The sequence below is a fragment of the Mustelus asterias genome, chromosome 15 (assembly GCF_964213995.1).
Source record: "Mustelus asterias chromosome 15, sMusAst1.hap1.1, whole genome shotgun sequence".
In the NCBI taxonomy this organism is placed as follows: domain Eukaryota; kingdom Metazoa; phylum Chordata; class Chondrichthyes; order Carcharhiniformes; family Triakidae; genus Mustelus; species Mustelus asterias.
The window spans coordinates 60,305,135-60,321,039 of record NC_135815.1 but is presented as its reverse complement, the minus strand read 5'-3'; positions in this window follow the sequence as shown (position 1 = coordinate 60,321,039).

Genomic DNA, 15,905 nt, shown 5'->3' with positions numbered 1-15,905 from the left:
CGAGTCTGCACCGACCACAATCCCACCCAGGCCCTACCCCCATATCCACCCATTAATCCCTCTAACCTACGCATCGCAGGACACTAAAGGCAATTTTTTTTAGCATGGCCAATCAACCTAACCCGCACATCTTTGGACTGTGGGAGGAAATCAGAGCACCCGGAGGAAACCCACGCAGACACGAGGAGAATGTGCAAACTCCACACAGACAGTGACCCAAGCCGGGAATCAAACCCAGGTTCCTGGAGCTGTGAAGCAGCAGTGCCAACCACTGTGCTACCGTGCCGCCCAAGGTTGTGGTGGTCTGAAATCCCTCCACAGTCATTGTGGTGGTCTGCTGGTTTTCCATAACATGATCCTCCAGAGAAGTGTGGACCTCGCAGATAGTGAGGCCCTAGAAGGAGATAACTCATTGGAACCGGAGTAGGAGCAGGAGATGAGAGAAGAGGAAATGGAGCCAGAGGAAGATGGCATTGAATAGAGGTATCCCTCCTGCAGGATGAGTGCAGGGGTCCGGATACAAACCTCTTGTGAGAATACCACAACATCCAGGGATCTCCTGATTCAGACTTTGAACTGAGTCACTCTGACACAGGTTGAGGGACATGGCCTGGAAGGAAGACTGAGATTTTTGTGCTAACACATGCATGGAAGATACAGCCTGGAACTTGTAACCACTTACTGCCAATGACGGAAAGATATTTGCCCAGACAATTTGCCCTCACTATTGAGGATCCCTTTATTTATTTCACTAACTCAAACCAATTTTCACAGTAACTCATTGCAGTGTTAATGTAAGCTGTCTTGTGACACTAATAAATAAACTTTAAACTTTTCCTGTCATGGCAGCAATAAAAGAACTCCCATATGTGTCCCTAACATTTAATTTTTAATGAAGTGTTCAGAGATGAAAAAAGCTGACAGAAGGATGACACAACAGTGACCAATTTAGTGTTCTTTGCAACATGGTGACCTTTGCACTCAGCCACTTCTAACAGTGCTCATCCAGTAGTCTCAGGGGAGGTGGAGATGGCCTAGTAGCTTGGCAGTTCTCGCAGCTGAGATACGCATGGCAGTTGGTCTCATTGTGGATGTGCCTAGGGGAATCTCCAGAGGCTGCTGCACCTGAAGCATTGTAGGGCAGCCTCCATCACTTGACCCTTTGTAGTATATTCTAAGTGCTGAGCATTTTGCCCTCTCTGTTGGGGAGGTGTAAATAAAGTCATCAACATGGTGGCTCAAATTGGATCCACAAATTTGAGTCTCTCTCAGAGCAATACACAGCTGAGGCTGGGCTGGAATTCTTTTTTTTATTTCTTATTTGAGAAATTAAAGATCATAGAACATTGTGACAGACTTTTTGGATTTCTTCAAGTTAATTTTGATACATTTGAACAGTTTGAAAAACTGCTACTTGTAGCACTTGATTTTCATGAATGGCTCACAGTGAGACAAGGTAAGTAATTAATTTTTCTTAAATGGCACAGAAGGCATACTTGGGAAAATTGGGAGACTTTAATTCTAACAAAGATGTAACTATGAACTAGGATGTCACATTTGGCTGAAGGTAAATAAAATAGGAGATGATAAAATAAATAATTTCCTCATCATAATACAGCCATCTGCTTTTGATGTTGTTTTTAAATATTGTCTGAAAGAGCCCGGTACTATGGAATATTCTGAAAGGAATAAGATTCTGGATTCTTGTTGTGGCATGACTAATAATTAAATTGCAGAGAGTTGTATTCTGTCAAAGGAACCGATAGTCAAGTGAAACAGTGATAGGTTCCATTCTTAGGTTAAAGACACTCTCTCACCACGATTGGTATGGCACGAAATTAGGAATCAATCTCAGAGACACTTTCATTGGAGGCCTAAAGAACAGTAAAATCCAGGCCAAGTTTTTGTGTAAAGGCATTAAGTAGGAGGCCTGCTGTAAGGTCACAGCCATGAAAATGGCAAACAGCGATAGCTGTAAATTGCAAGTGAATATTTTTCCTGAAGCAGCAATGGAAAGTCCACTGGCTTTCAGGTGGATCCAGGCTACAGCAGCCAAGTTCACAGTCTCAGAGTCACAAAATGTTACTATTGATGTTGCCGTTGCCATGGTATCCATCAACCATCTAAATGCCCCCATTTCCAGTCAAAGTTCTGTGCCTGTGAGAAAGCTGGTCTTGGCAGGAGTAGAGGAAACTGTTTTGCTCCAAGTTGCAGAAAACCAGATGACAATCAAGCAGTAGGTTCAGGTTGTGGTAGATCTAAAGCTAGCTCTGGAGGCTGGAGGTCCTCAAATACACGCATGATAGATATTGAAACAGAAGTTGATGTTATGGAGCAGAAAGATCAAGAATTGTACTAAAGAGCAAGAAAAACAACACATGAAAGGTGAGAGTAATGGGGTTGAAATAATAATTCCGGCACTTACAACAGAAGCAAAAGTCGGAGATTCACAACTTATTTTCATTGTTGATTCAGCTGCAGCAGTGTTTGTTATCTCGGAAGGACAGTATAAAAAATCTCTGACACAAAACTGGCACGAAACTGTTTAGTTATTCCAGTGTGGTCAAGTGTTAGGATAGAATAAGATGATGTATCCTATTACTTTTGATAGTCATTGGACGGAACAAAGTTTTACTGATAGGGGAATTGACTTAAAAAGATACACTTAAACTAGCTATAGGAGGGATCAGTAAGAGTACTGAAAATATTCTGAAGAACAGTCATATTCGACTCGAAATCTATTTCTCTCCCCACCTTTCTATTTCAGTAAGTGTGGCTCGGTGGCACAGTGGTTATCATTGCTGCTTCACAGCACCAGGAACCCAGGTTCAATTCCAGCCTCGCGTCACTGTCTGTGTGGAGTTTGCAAGTTCTCCCCGTGTCTTCGTGGGTTTCCTCCGGGTGCTCCAGTTTCCTCCCACAGTCCGAAGATGTGCGGTTAGATTAATTAGCCATGCTAATTAGCCTTAGTGTCAGGGAAATTAGCAGGGTAAATATGTGGAGTTATGGGGATCGGGCCTGGAAGGGGTCATTGTCAGTGCAGGCTCGATGGGCCAAAGGGCCTCTTTCTGCAATGTAGAGATTCTCTGATATGATTATATATGAAGAGTAAATCTGACATTGAGAAAATGCTAAGATGGTCTTTGAGCACAGAGACTAAATTAGGTATCACAAGGACAATGTACTGCACCCATTGTGAAGTTCAAAAAGCAGATGGCTCCATTTGGATTTGTTAAGATTATAATTAACAGTAAATAAGGCAATCGAGAATGATACTTAACCCTGCTTACCACACTTGTTTTCTAATTTAACAAATGGAAAGGTGTTCAGTAAGATGGATCTGACAAATACATATTTGCAATTAGAATGAACTGACAAGTCAACTGACAAGGAACTGCTAACCATTCAAAGAAACAAAGTGTGGGAACACTACGAAAGTTAGCATTCGGAGTGTTTACTCCTCCTGCGGTGTTCCAGAGCATCATAGATCAGGTATTAAGCAGGATGAAAGGAGTGTGCTGCTTCTTAGATAACATTCTGATTATCAGTAAGACAGAGAAAGAGCACATTGTAAAGTTGGACACAGTCCAAGATCAACTTCAAGAGTATGAATCAAACCTAGAAAGCAAAAGCATTGTTTCATGATGTCTTGTGTAACATACTTGGGTCACCAAGTGGATATTCGGCATATCCACCCAAAGCACGAGACACTTGAGAGGATTTAGAAAGCAGAGGGACCAGAGAACAAAAATAACTTAGAACTTTCAGAGGAATTATTGTGTGTTATTCTAAGGATGGAATTTTCCATCCTGGAGATTAGTGACGGGTGGGGAAGATTCGCTCTGGGTGGCAGGGTGGGTGAACAGATGTTACCTTATGCCTCCACAATGAGCTGGTGAATCTTGTGTTGAGGGCGGGCAGTAAGTTGTCTGACCTGCTATTACCTCAGAGGTCAAAGGTCCTGGTGCCATATTTAAATGGAACCCAGACACAACTTCATTCATTGCAGGTCAGGAGCTCCACATTAATCCAATAAAGTCCTTGCAGCCACACCTTGTACTGGAAAAGTTTGCAGATGTGAGCACATCCCAGGATATATCAGGGCACCTATGGCAATGCCTCTTGCTCATCTCTAGGTAAGAGCGCCGTTGGCGATACACCCATGGTCAGGCAATACTCACCATTGCAGTCGTCCAGGTTCACCAGCCTTTGACATTATGGAGGCCCCACTGCCTCTTGCTCCTTCTGACCTAGTGTCAACCAGTGATGGAACCTTCTTCTCCTCAACTGGATGAGAGCTATTGCCACATCAGGGTTTCCTGCAGCCTGTATCACTGACACCTCAGTGGATGTGTGAACAAATTAAAGTGATACATTTAGTGAACATGTCCTTTGCTTGTTTCCTTAGATCTCAAAACCAAGAGGCCAGTGCTAAACTCTTCATCTAGCCTCCATCACAACATGAATTCCACCTTCCATGTAAAGGAGGAGTCGAAAAAGTGTTCCTGTTCATACATGAATGCATCTGGAGACATTGCTCTGTGACCAGGGTAATGAGAACCCTCTGCAAGAAGCCTCAAGTGGACACTTTTCTGCTTGTGTCCACCATCTTCAAGACTCTATAGAGGAGTCTTGGCAGCATAGAAGAATGAACCACATGATCCCTTGTTAACCATGACCATTTACCGGGGAGGATGGAGGTTTGGAGTTGTGAATGACTGCCATCCACAAGCCATGCCCCTTCAAGGCATTGACCTCCGTCCCTCTGTCCCTCGCTGCCTCTACCTGCAGCCGATGCCAAATGGTGCCGCTGAATAGCAGCTCCAGAGCTTGTTGGGATCTCGATGTTATGAGAGCCATTAGTCAGGAACAAACCTGCTGCAATGTGGGCTTCACTATAGAGAAGAGAACACAACTGATCATGGTTAAGGATGTAAACATTGCCATGCAGAAAGTGCGGGCCATAAGTATGGCTCTTATCCTAAAGTGTATGTCATAGTTTGGGACACTCTCAGTCAGGAAACCCAGATGTGCCAAGAGTCACACATCCGATGAGCTCTCATCAGCCATTGCTATCCCTTGCGGACTAAGGAATGGGAACTCACCCATAATACACACTGAATAAAAAAATCACGCACATTTCCCTGGCAATACACAAGGGTTCAGTACCAAGTGGTGCTAAGGTTGGTATCACATGAATGTTAATTTCAAAGGAGAACACTCTGAATGTGAGAAAGTTTGAACATCAGAATCAGAAGATAGCAAAGATCCAAACACAAATGCTTTCACCTGACCGTTACATTCCACAAAACTGCGGGCTTGCGGTGGACTGAAAAGATTGAGTATGTGGACTTTAACAAAGAGGTTGTGCTGGAATCTTTGAATGGCATCAAGATAGATAAGTCGCCGGGTCCGGATGGGATGTACCCCAGGTTACTGTGGGAGGCGAGGGAAGAGATTGCAGAGCCTCTGGCGATGATCTTTGCGTCGTCGATGGAGACGGGAGAGGTGTCGGAGGATTGGAGGATTGTGGATGTGGTTCCTATTTTCAAGAAGGGGAATAGGGATAGCCCAGGAAATTACCAACCGGTGAGTCTAACCTCAGTGGTTGGTAAGCTGATGGAGAAGATCCTGAAGGACAAGATTTATGAGCATTTAGAGAGGTTTAGTGTGCTCAAGAATACTCAGCATGGCTTTGTCAAAGGCAGACCGTGCCTTACGAACCTGGTGGAGTTCTTAAAAAATGTGACTGAACACATTGACGAAGGGAAAGCGGTAGATGTGGTTTATACGGATTTTAGCAAGGCATTCGATAAGGTCCCCCATGCAAGGCTTCTAGAAAAAGTGAGAGGGCATGGGATCCAAGGGGCTGTGCCCTGTGGATCTAGAACTGGCTTGCCCAAAGGAGGCAGAGAGTGGGTATAGATGGGTCTTTTTCTAAATGGAGGTCGGTCACCAGTGGTGTGCCCCAGGGATCCGTTCTGGGACCCTTGCTGTTTGTCATTTTCATAAATGACCTGGATGAGGAAGTGGAGGGATGGGTTGGTAAGTTTGCCAACGACACGAAGGTTGGTGGGGTTGTGGATAGCCTGGAGGGATGTCAGAAGTTACAGAGGGACATAGATAGGATGCAAGACTGGGCGGAGAAGTGGCAGATGGACTTCAACCCAGATAAATGCGTAGTAGTCCATTTTGGCAGATCAAATGGGATGAAGGAGTACAATATAAAGGGAAAGACTCTTAGTACTGTAGAGGATCAGAAGGACCTTGGGGTCCGGGTCCATAGGACTCTAAAATCGGCTCCGCAGGTGGAGGAGGTGGTTAAGAAGGCGTATGGTGTGCTGGCCTTTATCAATCGAGGGATTGAGTTTAGGAGTCCGGGGATAATGATGCAGCTATATAAGACCCTCGTCAGACCCCACTTGGAGTACTGTGCTTAGCTCTGGTCGCCTCATTACAGGAAGGATGTGGAAAAGATTGAAAGGGTGCAGAGGAGATTTACAAGGATGTTGCCTGGATTGAGTGGCATGCCTTATGAGGATAGGCTGAGGGAGCTTGGTCTTTTCTCCTTGGAGAGACGTAGGATGAGAGGAGACCTAATAGAGGTATATAAGATGTTGAGAGGCATAGATCGGGTGGACTCTCAGAGGCTTTTTCCCAGGGTGGAAATGGCTGCTACGAGAGGACACAGGTTTAAGGTGCTGGGGGGTAGCTACAGGGGAAATGTTAGGGGGAAGTTTTTCACACAGAGGGTATGGGCGATTGGAATCGGCTGCCATCAGTGGTGGTGGAGGCAAACTCAATAGGGTCTTTTAAGAGACTCCTGGATGAGTACATGGGGCTTAATAGGATGGAGGGTTATAGGTAGGCCTAGAAGGTTGGGATATGTTCGGCACAACTTGTGAGGCCGAAGGGCCTGTTTTGTGCTGTAGTTTTTCTATGTTTCTATAACCATAGAATGGTTTTTAAAAAGTGCAAATTATTCGCAGTCATAGACCACCCATGACCCTGAGGTGATGTCAAAACTTTTTAACTTTCCTAACCGTACCACTGCAACTTGGTGCAGCCCTGACATCTGCAGTAGGGGCGGAGGCAGCCTGCTGACTGCTAAATCCTGATGCCAGTGATGACCTTGGCAGACCGTTCTCTGATGGCCCGAGCCCTGGAGGGGCCCGGCCTCATAAGGGTCTCCTGCTCAGACAGAAGCACATTTGGCAGCTTGTGTTGCTGGAGTGGGTGTAGGCATAGGCAAGGGGGACTGTGAATAGTTGCACAACCATGGGGGTGTTCTGAGTGGCAGCCCCCAGAATGTTGGGCCCTATACTCATAGAGACTAGAAACAGGAGTAGGCCATTCGGCCTTGGAGCCTGCTCCACCATTCATTCTGATCATGGCTGATCATCAAATTCAATATCCTGATCCCTTTAGCCCCAAGAACTATGTCTAATTTCTTCTTGAAATCAGATTTGTTTGGGCCGCATCCTCCCTGTGGGTGCCAGAGGGCCCTGGCATGACTCCTGCAGAAGATAGAGCACCTGGAGGGAGGTCAAAATGCCTGGTCCCCATGTGCCCACATTCTGAAGGTGCCCACCAGAGTGTGTAGTCATGGAAAGCATGGCTGAGAACCAATCCGGCAGGACTGGCTGGACCAAGGTCTCCATGGTGTTTGCCAATCTTCCCACGGTGGCCTTGAGGCACTCGCATGTCAGAGCTATGACGGCAGAAAAAATAAAGGAATTCCTCCATCATGTGCTAAGCGACTGTCGTAGCTCTGCCCGATGTTCCACTCGCTGCCATTGCATCTCCATCAATAAGCTGGCAGCAGCTTCTAGAGGCTTATCATCTGACTGGGACTGAGCAGGTGGGTGGCTGGTCTCCAGCAGCCTTCCAAATGCCGCAAACCTGGGCTGTCCCTGTCGCTGACTGCTACGGGAACCTGAGCTGTCCCTGTCTCTGAGTGCTGCAGACTGGGCTGTCCCTGTTGCTGACTGCTCCAGGAACCTGAGCTGTCCTGCTTCTGACTGCTGCGGGGATGTATCTGTGAGCTGTTCTCCAGAAAGTGACCCCAGGTCTAACCTTGAACTACAGCACACCAAGGTATTTGTCTCTGCACTGGTGGAGGGTGTGGGTGAGCACTGTGACAGTCTCTTCTGAGTCCCCTCATCCTCAAATGTGCTTCAGGGGTTCAGAGAGAATTTGGGGAGCTGCATAGGAAATTAGCAAGCAGCACCTCAATAGTAGTAATTTCAGTACCAGGTACAAGTGAATATAGAAATAGGAGGATAAAGCAAATGAATATATGGTTGGAAAGATGGTACAGGAAGCAGGACTTTAAATTCTTGGGATATTGGAACCAGCTCTGGGAGATGGGATCTATACAGGTTGGATGGGTTGCACCTAAATAGATCTGGGACTGAGATCCATGTGGGATGTTTTGCTAATGCTGTTGGGGAGGGTTTAAACTAACTTGGCAAAAGGTGTGGGAACCAAGTGATAACATCAGAGAGGAATAGCAAGGTGCACAGAATACTGGGAGAGGGAGGGAGCACTAGAATAAGGAATAATAAGTTAATAGGTGGGGTCAGGGTAAGGGAAAAAGTAATAAAGCCTAAATCAGGGTCACTGTGCATGTAGATGAATGCATGGAGTGTGTTAAATAAAATTGGTGAGTTACAGGCACAGATTGCTCTATGGAAATATTATGTTGTTGTTATAATAGAGACCTGGCTCAAAGAAAGGCAGGTGTAGGTATTAGATATTTCTGGATCCAAGTTGTTCAGGAAAGCTAAGAAAGGGGGAGAGGTGGCAGTATTGATTAAGGAGAACATTGCAGCGCTGGACAGAGGATATGTCCCAGAAGGGTCAGGGACAGAATCTATTTGGCTTGAGTTAAGGAGCAAAAAAGGTGCAATTACATTGCTCGGTGTAGCCTGTAGACCACCAACCAGTGGGTAGGATGTAGAGGAACAAGCTGCTGTAGGTTGGAGTCATAGACCAGGCAAGGATGGCAGATTTCCTTCCTTAAAGGCCATTATTGAAACAGATGGATTTTTAGGACAATTGACAATGGTTTCATGGTTAGACTTTTAAATTCAGATATTTATTAAATTCAAATTTCACCATCTGCCATGGTGGGATTTGAAACCAGGTTACCAGAGCTTTACCCTGGACCTCTGGATCACTAGTCCAACTGTCTTTTGAGATAACAAGTTCTAAATGGCTGCTTTTTTTGCTGACAGCTCTTTTCATTTCCGATCAAAATCTTCCTTAGTCAATTTAAAAACATTATTCGGATGCTTTTTGTTTGGTCTGATCTTTGAATAATTTGTAATCTTTCAGTTTCTCCTGATCCCATTCAGAGTGAATTTTATTTAATTCATTCTGAGCAATAACTACAGTGTCGACATTTTGGACCTTGAATTTTCCTTCTAAGACTTTGAATCTTTCACACAATTCACATAATTTACTTCATTCCAATCATCTTCGAGCTGTAACTGGTCTTTTGAATTCAGTCCACTTGCCTGGATTTGTTCAACTGTATCTTGTATCTGACAAGCATGGTCAATTCTTGTGCTGTATCAGCACCGACAGGGAGATTTCATTTAGGGTTTACTGTCATTAAACATTTAGCTTTAACCCTTTAATCTTCTGAAGTATAAATCCTTTCTGTGACAAAGTTTATTTGAAAATTCAGCAGACATTTTTGCTCTCTGTACTGACCATTAATAGACTGATTCCATCATTATCTTTTCTTGTTTCAGTTTGTTTCTCAAATGGATCACAGCTTAGTGAGAAGTTTTTACACGCAGGAATCATTCCTGAGTTGTGTCATTCTGTCCCAGATTGTGAATAAACTGTTGCCTGCTTTACCATTCCCCAGTCTGAAATCTCAATTTATAATTGGTCATTTTGGAACAATTCCAACCGTACAAGGCTCCTTCATCAGAGCACAATTTACATTTACTTTATGCAATGGGAAAGACGATGACACTTGCCATCAATACCCTGTATTAATACATCTTGTTTCAGTGAATTCCCTGAAGAAAGATCTGAATCCTTTGCTGACAATAAGCTCTGGACTGAACCAGTGTCTCTCAGGATAGCAATCATTCTTGGCTCTTTCTTGGACAAAAATGGAGTGACTTCCCCTTCAAATATAAACCCCTTGTAATCCTTTGTACCTCTATCTATACATAAGCCAAAAACATTAGTGGCAATGGGTTTCTCACAATCTTTATTTTCTAGTGCAGCTTTCTCTGTGGAAATTCTTGTCATTTAAATCGGTGCCACTGATTTAACACCTTTTTTTGGTATAACCTTTCCTGAAGACTCCGTAACTGTCCCTATTAGGCCATCAAAAATTTGCTTCTAACAATTTATTAGCATGCCTTGTCTTATGGAAAAAAAGCATACATTATATCCCTGCAGTGCAGGAGAGGCCATTCAGCCTGTCAAGTCTGCACCGACTTTCTGACAAAGTATCTTACCCAGGCCCTCTGCCCCACCCTTTCCCTGCAACCCCACATATTTACCATGGCTAATTCATCTAACCTACACATCTTGGGACACTAAGGGGCAATTTAGCATGGCCAATCCACCCAACCTGCACACCTTTGGACTGTGGAGGAAACCCATGCAGACACGGGGGGAATGTGCAAACTCTACGCAGTCACCCAAGGCCAGCATTGAACCTGGGTCTCTGGAAGTGTGAGGCAGCCGTGCTAACCACTGTGGCACTGTGCTGCCCTAGCTTCTTTACATCGTTTATACTATCATTTACATTGATGTCATTGTCCCTATATGAGGAGGTGTCCTCACCTGAGGAAGGACGTCCTGGCTCCAGAGGGAGTACAGCGAAGGTTTACCAGGCTGATTCCTGGGATGGTAGGTCTGTCATATGAAGAGAGACTAAATCAGCTAGGATTATATTCACTGGAGTTTAAAAGAGTGAGAGGGGATCTCAGAGAAGGTTATAAAATTCTAACAGGATTCGACAGGGTAGGTTCAGAAAGAATGTTCCTGATGGCAGGGGAGTTCAGAACTAAGGGTCATAGTTTTAGGACTGAGGTGATGAGAAATTTCTTCACCCAGAGAGTGGAATTCATTACCATATAATGTAGTTGAGGCCAAAACGTTGTGTGATTTCGAGAAGAAATTAGGTATAGCTCTTGGGGGTAAAGAGATCAAAGGGCGGCACGGTAGCACAGTGGTTAGCACTGCTGCTTCACAGCTCCAGGGTCCCGGGTTCGATTCCCGGCTCGGGTCACTGTCTGTGTGGAGTTTGCACATTCTCCTCGTGTCTGCGTGGGTTTCCTCCGGGTGCTCCGGTTTCCTCCCACAGTCCAAAGATGTGCGGGTTAGGTTGATTGGCCAGGTTAAAATTGTCCCTGAGATGCGTAGTTAGAGGGATTAGCGGGTAAATATGTGGGGGTAGGCCCTGGGTGGGATTGTGGTCGGTGCAGACTCGATGGGCCAAATGGCCTCCTTCTGCACTGTAGGGTTTCTATGATATGGGGGATACGTGGGATCAGGATATTGAATTTGATCAGCCATGATCATAATGAATAGCGGAGCAGGTTTGAAAGGCCGAATGGCCTCCTCCTGCTTCTATGTTTCTGTGTTTCTACAACTTCTGCCTTCCCCACAAAACTAGCTGCTTTTCTATTCCTCCAGCTTGTCTGTGGGTTTACAAATGGAGGTTGACTGCCCCCTAACTGCCTATGTAACATATGATATCCACTTGCCAGAACTGCGGTTTCCCTTACATTAAATGGTGTGACCTGATAGCCATTGGGATTCTCTTTCAAATTTTTTCCATTGTCATTATCTCCCTCACATTCTCAAAATTCTGTTCAAGATTCAATATCCAAAATCACTGGTGTCACAGCATTCCTTTCTTCTGACCAAATTCTACCAACGTTTAATTTGATCTTTTCCTTAAAGTCTAAAATTTCCACTGATATGTTTCAGTCACAAGCTCAGAAGTATTAGGTACCGCAGTTATAACTCTCCTGAGGATAGTTCTGCTGAAAGACTAGAATATACATCCATAGCTTTCCCGACCAAAGCTCTGCAAAATGAGAGTGTGGCCTTGGCTACTTTAGCTTTGTACTGCCACCTTTTCAAATGAGATAAAACAATTCTCAGCTCCATTCTCAGTGAATGTAGGCAGCAGGACAATAGACAAAGATTATTTGCCTTGACTCACCATCCAAGTTACTGGACTCTCTTTCACCTATAACTTAAGCTTTTCTATAACGAGCTTATATTACCTAATTTATTTCTCTCTCTTTAAAGCTTCCTGTCTTTTTCTTTTTCCTCCCATGCTAAGGTCTGTCTGGAGTTCAAGTTCAAATTTTTGCACTTTCCCCCTTCTTCAAGCAACTTCACCTGCAGCTGAAATCTAACAGTGCTATACCTGTGTCGAGATTTTCTTCCAATTCCAAATGTTATAATATTACCTCCACTACGTCTGCTTTTTTTAGTCCCTGTTTTTAACTCAAACCTTAACTTTTCTGCTAATGCGATTATCCTAACCAGGTTAATTATTGCACACCAATCAGGGATACATTTTCCCTCTCCAGAAAAGACACAGCGACCGACAAAGCCATTCTGCTGTTCAATAAGTGTCAGAGAATTCACAGTCAAAATTCTGGGCAAGATTCTCTGGCCTCCCCTCACCGTTTTTCTCAGTGGCGGGAGGCAGCGTGCTGTTTGCTGGTGGTGGGACCCTTTCTGGTCCTGCCGTTGTCAATGGGAATTCCCATTGACTGCTGGAAAACCCATGGTGGGGGGCGGGGGGGGGGGGGGGCGGGGCGTGCTGCCGGTGGAACCAGAGAATCCCGCCAGAGTAAACGGCTGCAGAACTCCAAGGCCCTTATCTGCCTTAACCTCTGCAAGCTCCAACACCCACATTTTTCTGTGGATTCAAAATCCTGGATCCCCAGTTGATTTTATTGTATTAGGGACCAGTAACTCTTTTTAAAATAGACAAAGTTTGAATTCCCTGGGACCCACTAGGAGAATAAAGCAACATGATTCAATGGTTTTAAACAAACAAAATGAACTTTATTGTACAATAAAGTGAAACAATTTACAAAATCTATCTTATAACATTCAGAATGAACAGGATGTAAACAAGAATTAGCAAGCAAATTGTGTTCGAACAGACCACGCTGTATGCTAAATGGTAGATATGTCCATTACAGATCCATTACAGGGCGGCACGGTAGCACAGTGGTTAGCACTGCTGCTTCACAGCTCCAGGGACCTGGGTTCGATTCCCGGCTTGGGTCACTGTCTGTGTGGAGTTTGCATGTTCTCCTCGTGTCTGCGTGGGTTTCCTCCGGGTGCTCCGGTTTCCTCCCACAGTCCAAAGATGTGCGGGTTAGGTTGATTGGCCATGCTAAAATTGCCCTTAGTGTCCTGGGATGCAGAGGTGAGAGAGATTAGTGGGTAAATATGTAAGGATATGGGGGTAGGGCCTGGGTGGGATTGTGGTCGGTGCAGACTCGATGGGCCAAATGGCCTCTTTCTGTGCTGTAGGGTTTCTAAGATTTCGAAGATCCCACGGATTTCTCAGAAACCCAGCCAAACATCAGTGGCCACAATGAATCACAATATCTCGATGAATCCTGCCTCCCTCAGAAGGGATTTCAACTCTTCGCTTTCAAAGATCGACTCTCGAAATTTTCTCAAAAACCAGTCCAACTCGGAATGTTCCAAATAAGAATCATATTCTCTCCACAGATTCTGTAGAATGTACTGCGTATTTTTAGCACTTTCTGTTTTGTTTATGGACAGCATTCCATTTTGGAGTTTTGGCTACCGGTGCAGAAACACCCATCTGTTTGACTAACTATGGAATCCCTTACTGGAGGACTTCCACTCTTCCTCCTCACCTCCTGTGCAGCTGAGCCATCATGGTGCCACTAACTAGACGTTGACGTCACACCTCGAAGGAATTATTGCCCTCACCTAACGGAAAACCAGTTAATAAACAAGATGGACTCAGGGGATCCTGCATTAGCGGCCTAATCTTCCTAAACTGAGGATCACCCATTCCCTCTTTGAAAATACAGTGTGACCACCTCCCTAAAAGTACTATCCAAATAGTTCTCAGCCTTGTGGATACAACACAGTGACTCCGGCAACAGTGACTCTAGCAATTGCTCAAGATCTGCAATCTGGGGTTCAAGTTTCTGTAGCTGGGCACTTCCTGCACATATGGAATGCTAGGCCACAGGAAGCATCCACAACTTCCCTCGTGTTACATGTTATGACATAGTAAATTCCCAATGCTCTCACTAAACTCACTGCTCCTCACTGGCCCCATTCTCACTGAACACGCTGCTTTTCACTGGCCCCATTCTCACTGTACGCACTGCTTTTAACTGGCTCCATTCTCACTGAGCTCACTGCTTTTCACTGGTCCCATTCTCACTGAAGTCACTAATTTTCACTGGCCACATTCTCACTGAACTCACTGCTTTTCACTGGCCCCATTCTCATTGAACTCTCTACATTTCACCGGCCCCATTCACACTAAACTGTCCATTTTCACTGGCACCAGTCTAAGTGAACTCACTGCTTTTCACTGGCCCCATTCTCACTGAACTCACTGCTTTTCACTGGCCCCATTCTCACTGAAATCTCTGCTTTTCACTGGCCCCATTCAGACTGAACTCACTGCTTTTCACTGGCCCCATTCTCACTGAACTCACTGCTTTTCACTGGCCCCATTTTCACTGAACTCACTGCTTTTCACTGGCTCCATCCTCACTGACCACATTGCTTTTCACTCGCCCCATTCTTACTGAACCACTGCCGCTCACTGGCCCCATTCTCACTGAATTCCCAGCTGTTCACTGGCCCCAATCTCACTGAATTAGATGCTTTTCACTGGCTCCATTCTCACTGAATTCACTGAACTCACTGCATTTCACTGGCCCCATTCTCACTGAATTCACAGCTTTTCACTGGCCCCATTCTTTCTGAACTCACAGCTTTTCTCCGGCCCCACTCTCACTGAACGCGCTGCTTTTCACTGGCCCCATTCTAACTGAACTCACTGCTTTTCACTGGCCCCATTGTCACTGAACTCGCGAATTTCAATGGCCCCATTCTCACTGAACTGTCTGTTCTGCACTGGCCCATTCTTACTGAACTCACTGCATTTCACTGGCCCCATTCTCACTGTACTCACTGCTTTTTCCTCTCCCCATTCTCACTGAACTCACTGCTTTTCACTGGCCGCATTCTCACTGAACTCACTGCCTTTCACTGGCCCCTTTCTCACTGACCTCACTGCTTTTCACTGGCCCCATTCTCACTGACCTCACTGCTTTTCACTGGCCCCATTCTCATTGAACTTTCCATTTTCACTGGCCCCATTCTCACTGGGCTGACTTCTTCTCACTGGGCCCATTCTCTCTGAACGCACTGCTATTCACTGGCCCCATTCTCACTGAACTCACTGCATTTCACTGGCCCCATTCTCACTGAACTCTCTGCTTTTCACTGGCCCCATTCTCACTGAACACACTGATTTTCACTGGCCCCATTTTCACTGAACTCTCAATTTTCACTGACCCCATTCTCACTGAACTCACTGCTTTTGCAGGCCCCATACTCACTGAACTTACTGCTTTTCACTGGCCCCATTCTCACTGAACTCACTGCTTTTAACTGGCCCCATTCACATTGAACTCACTGCTTTTCACTGGCTCCATTCACACTCTACTCACTGCGTTTCACTGGCTCCATTCTCACTGAACTCACTGCTTTTCACTGGCCCCATTCTCACTGAACTCACTGCGTTTCACTGGCTCCATTCTCACTCTTCTCACTGCTTTTCACTGGCCCCATTCTCACTGAACTCACTGCTTTTCACCGGCTCCATTCTC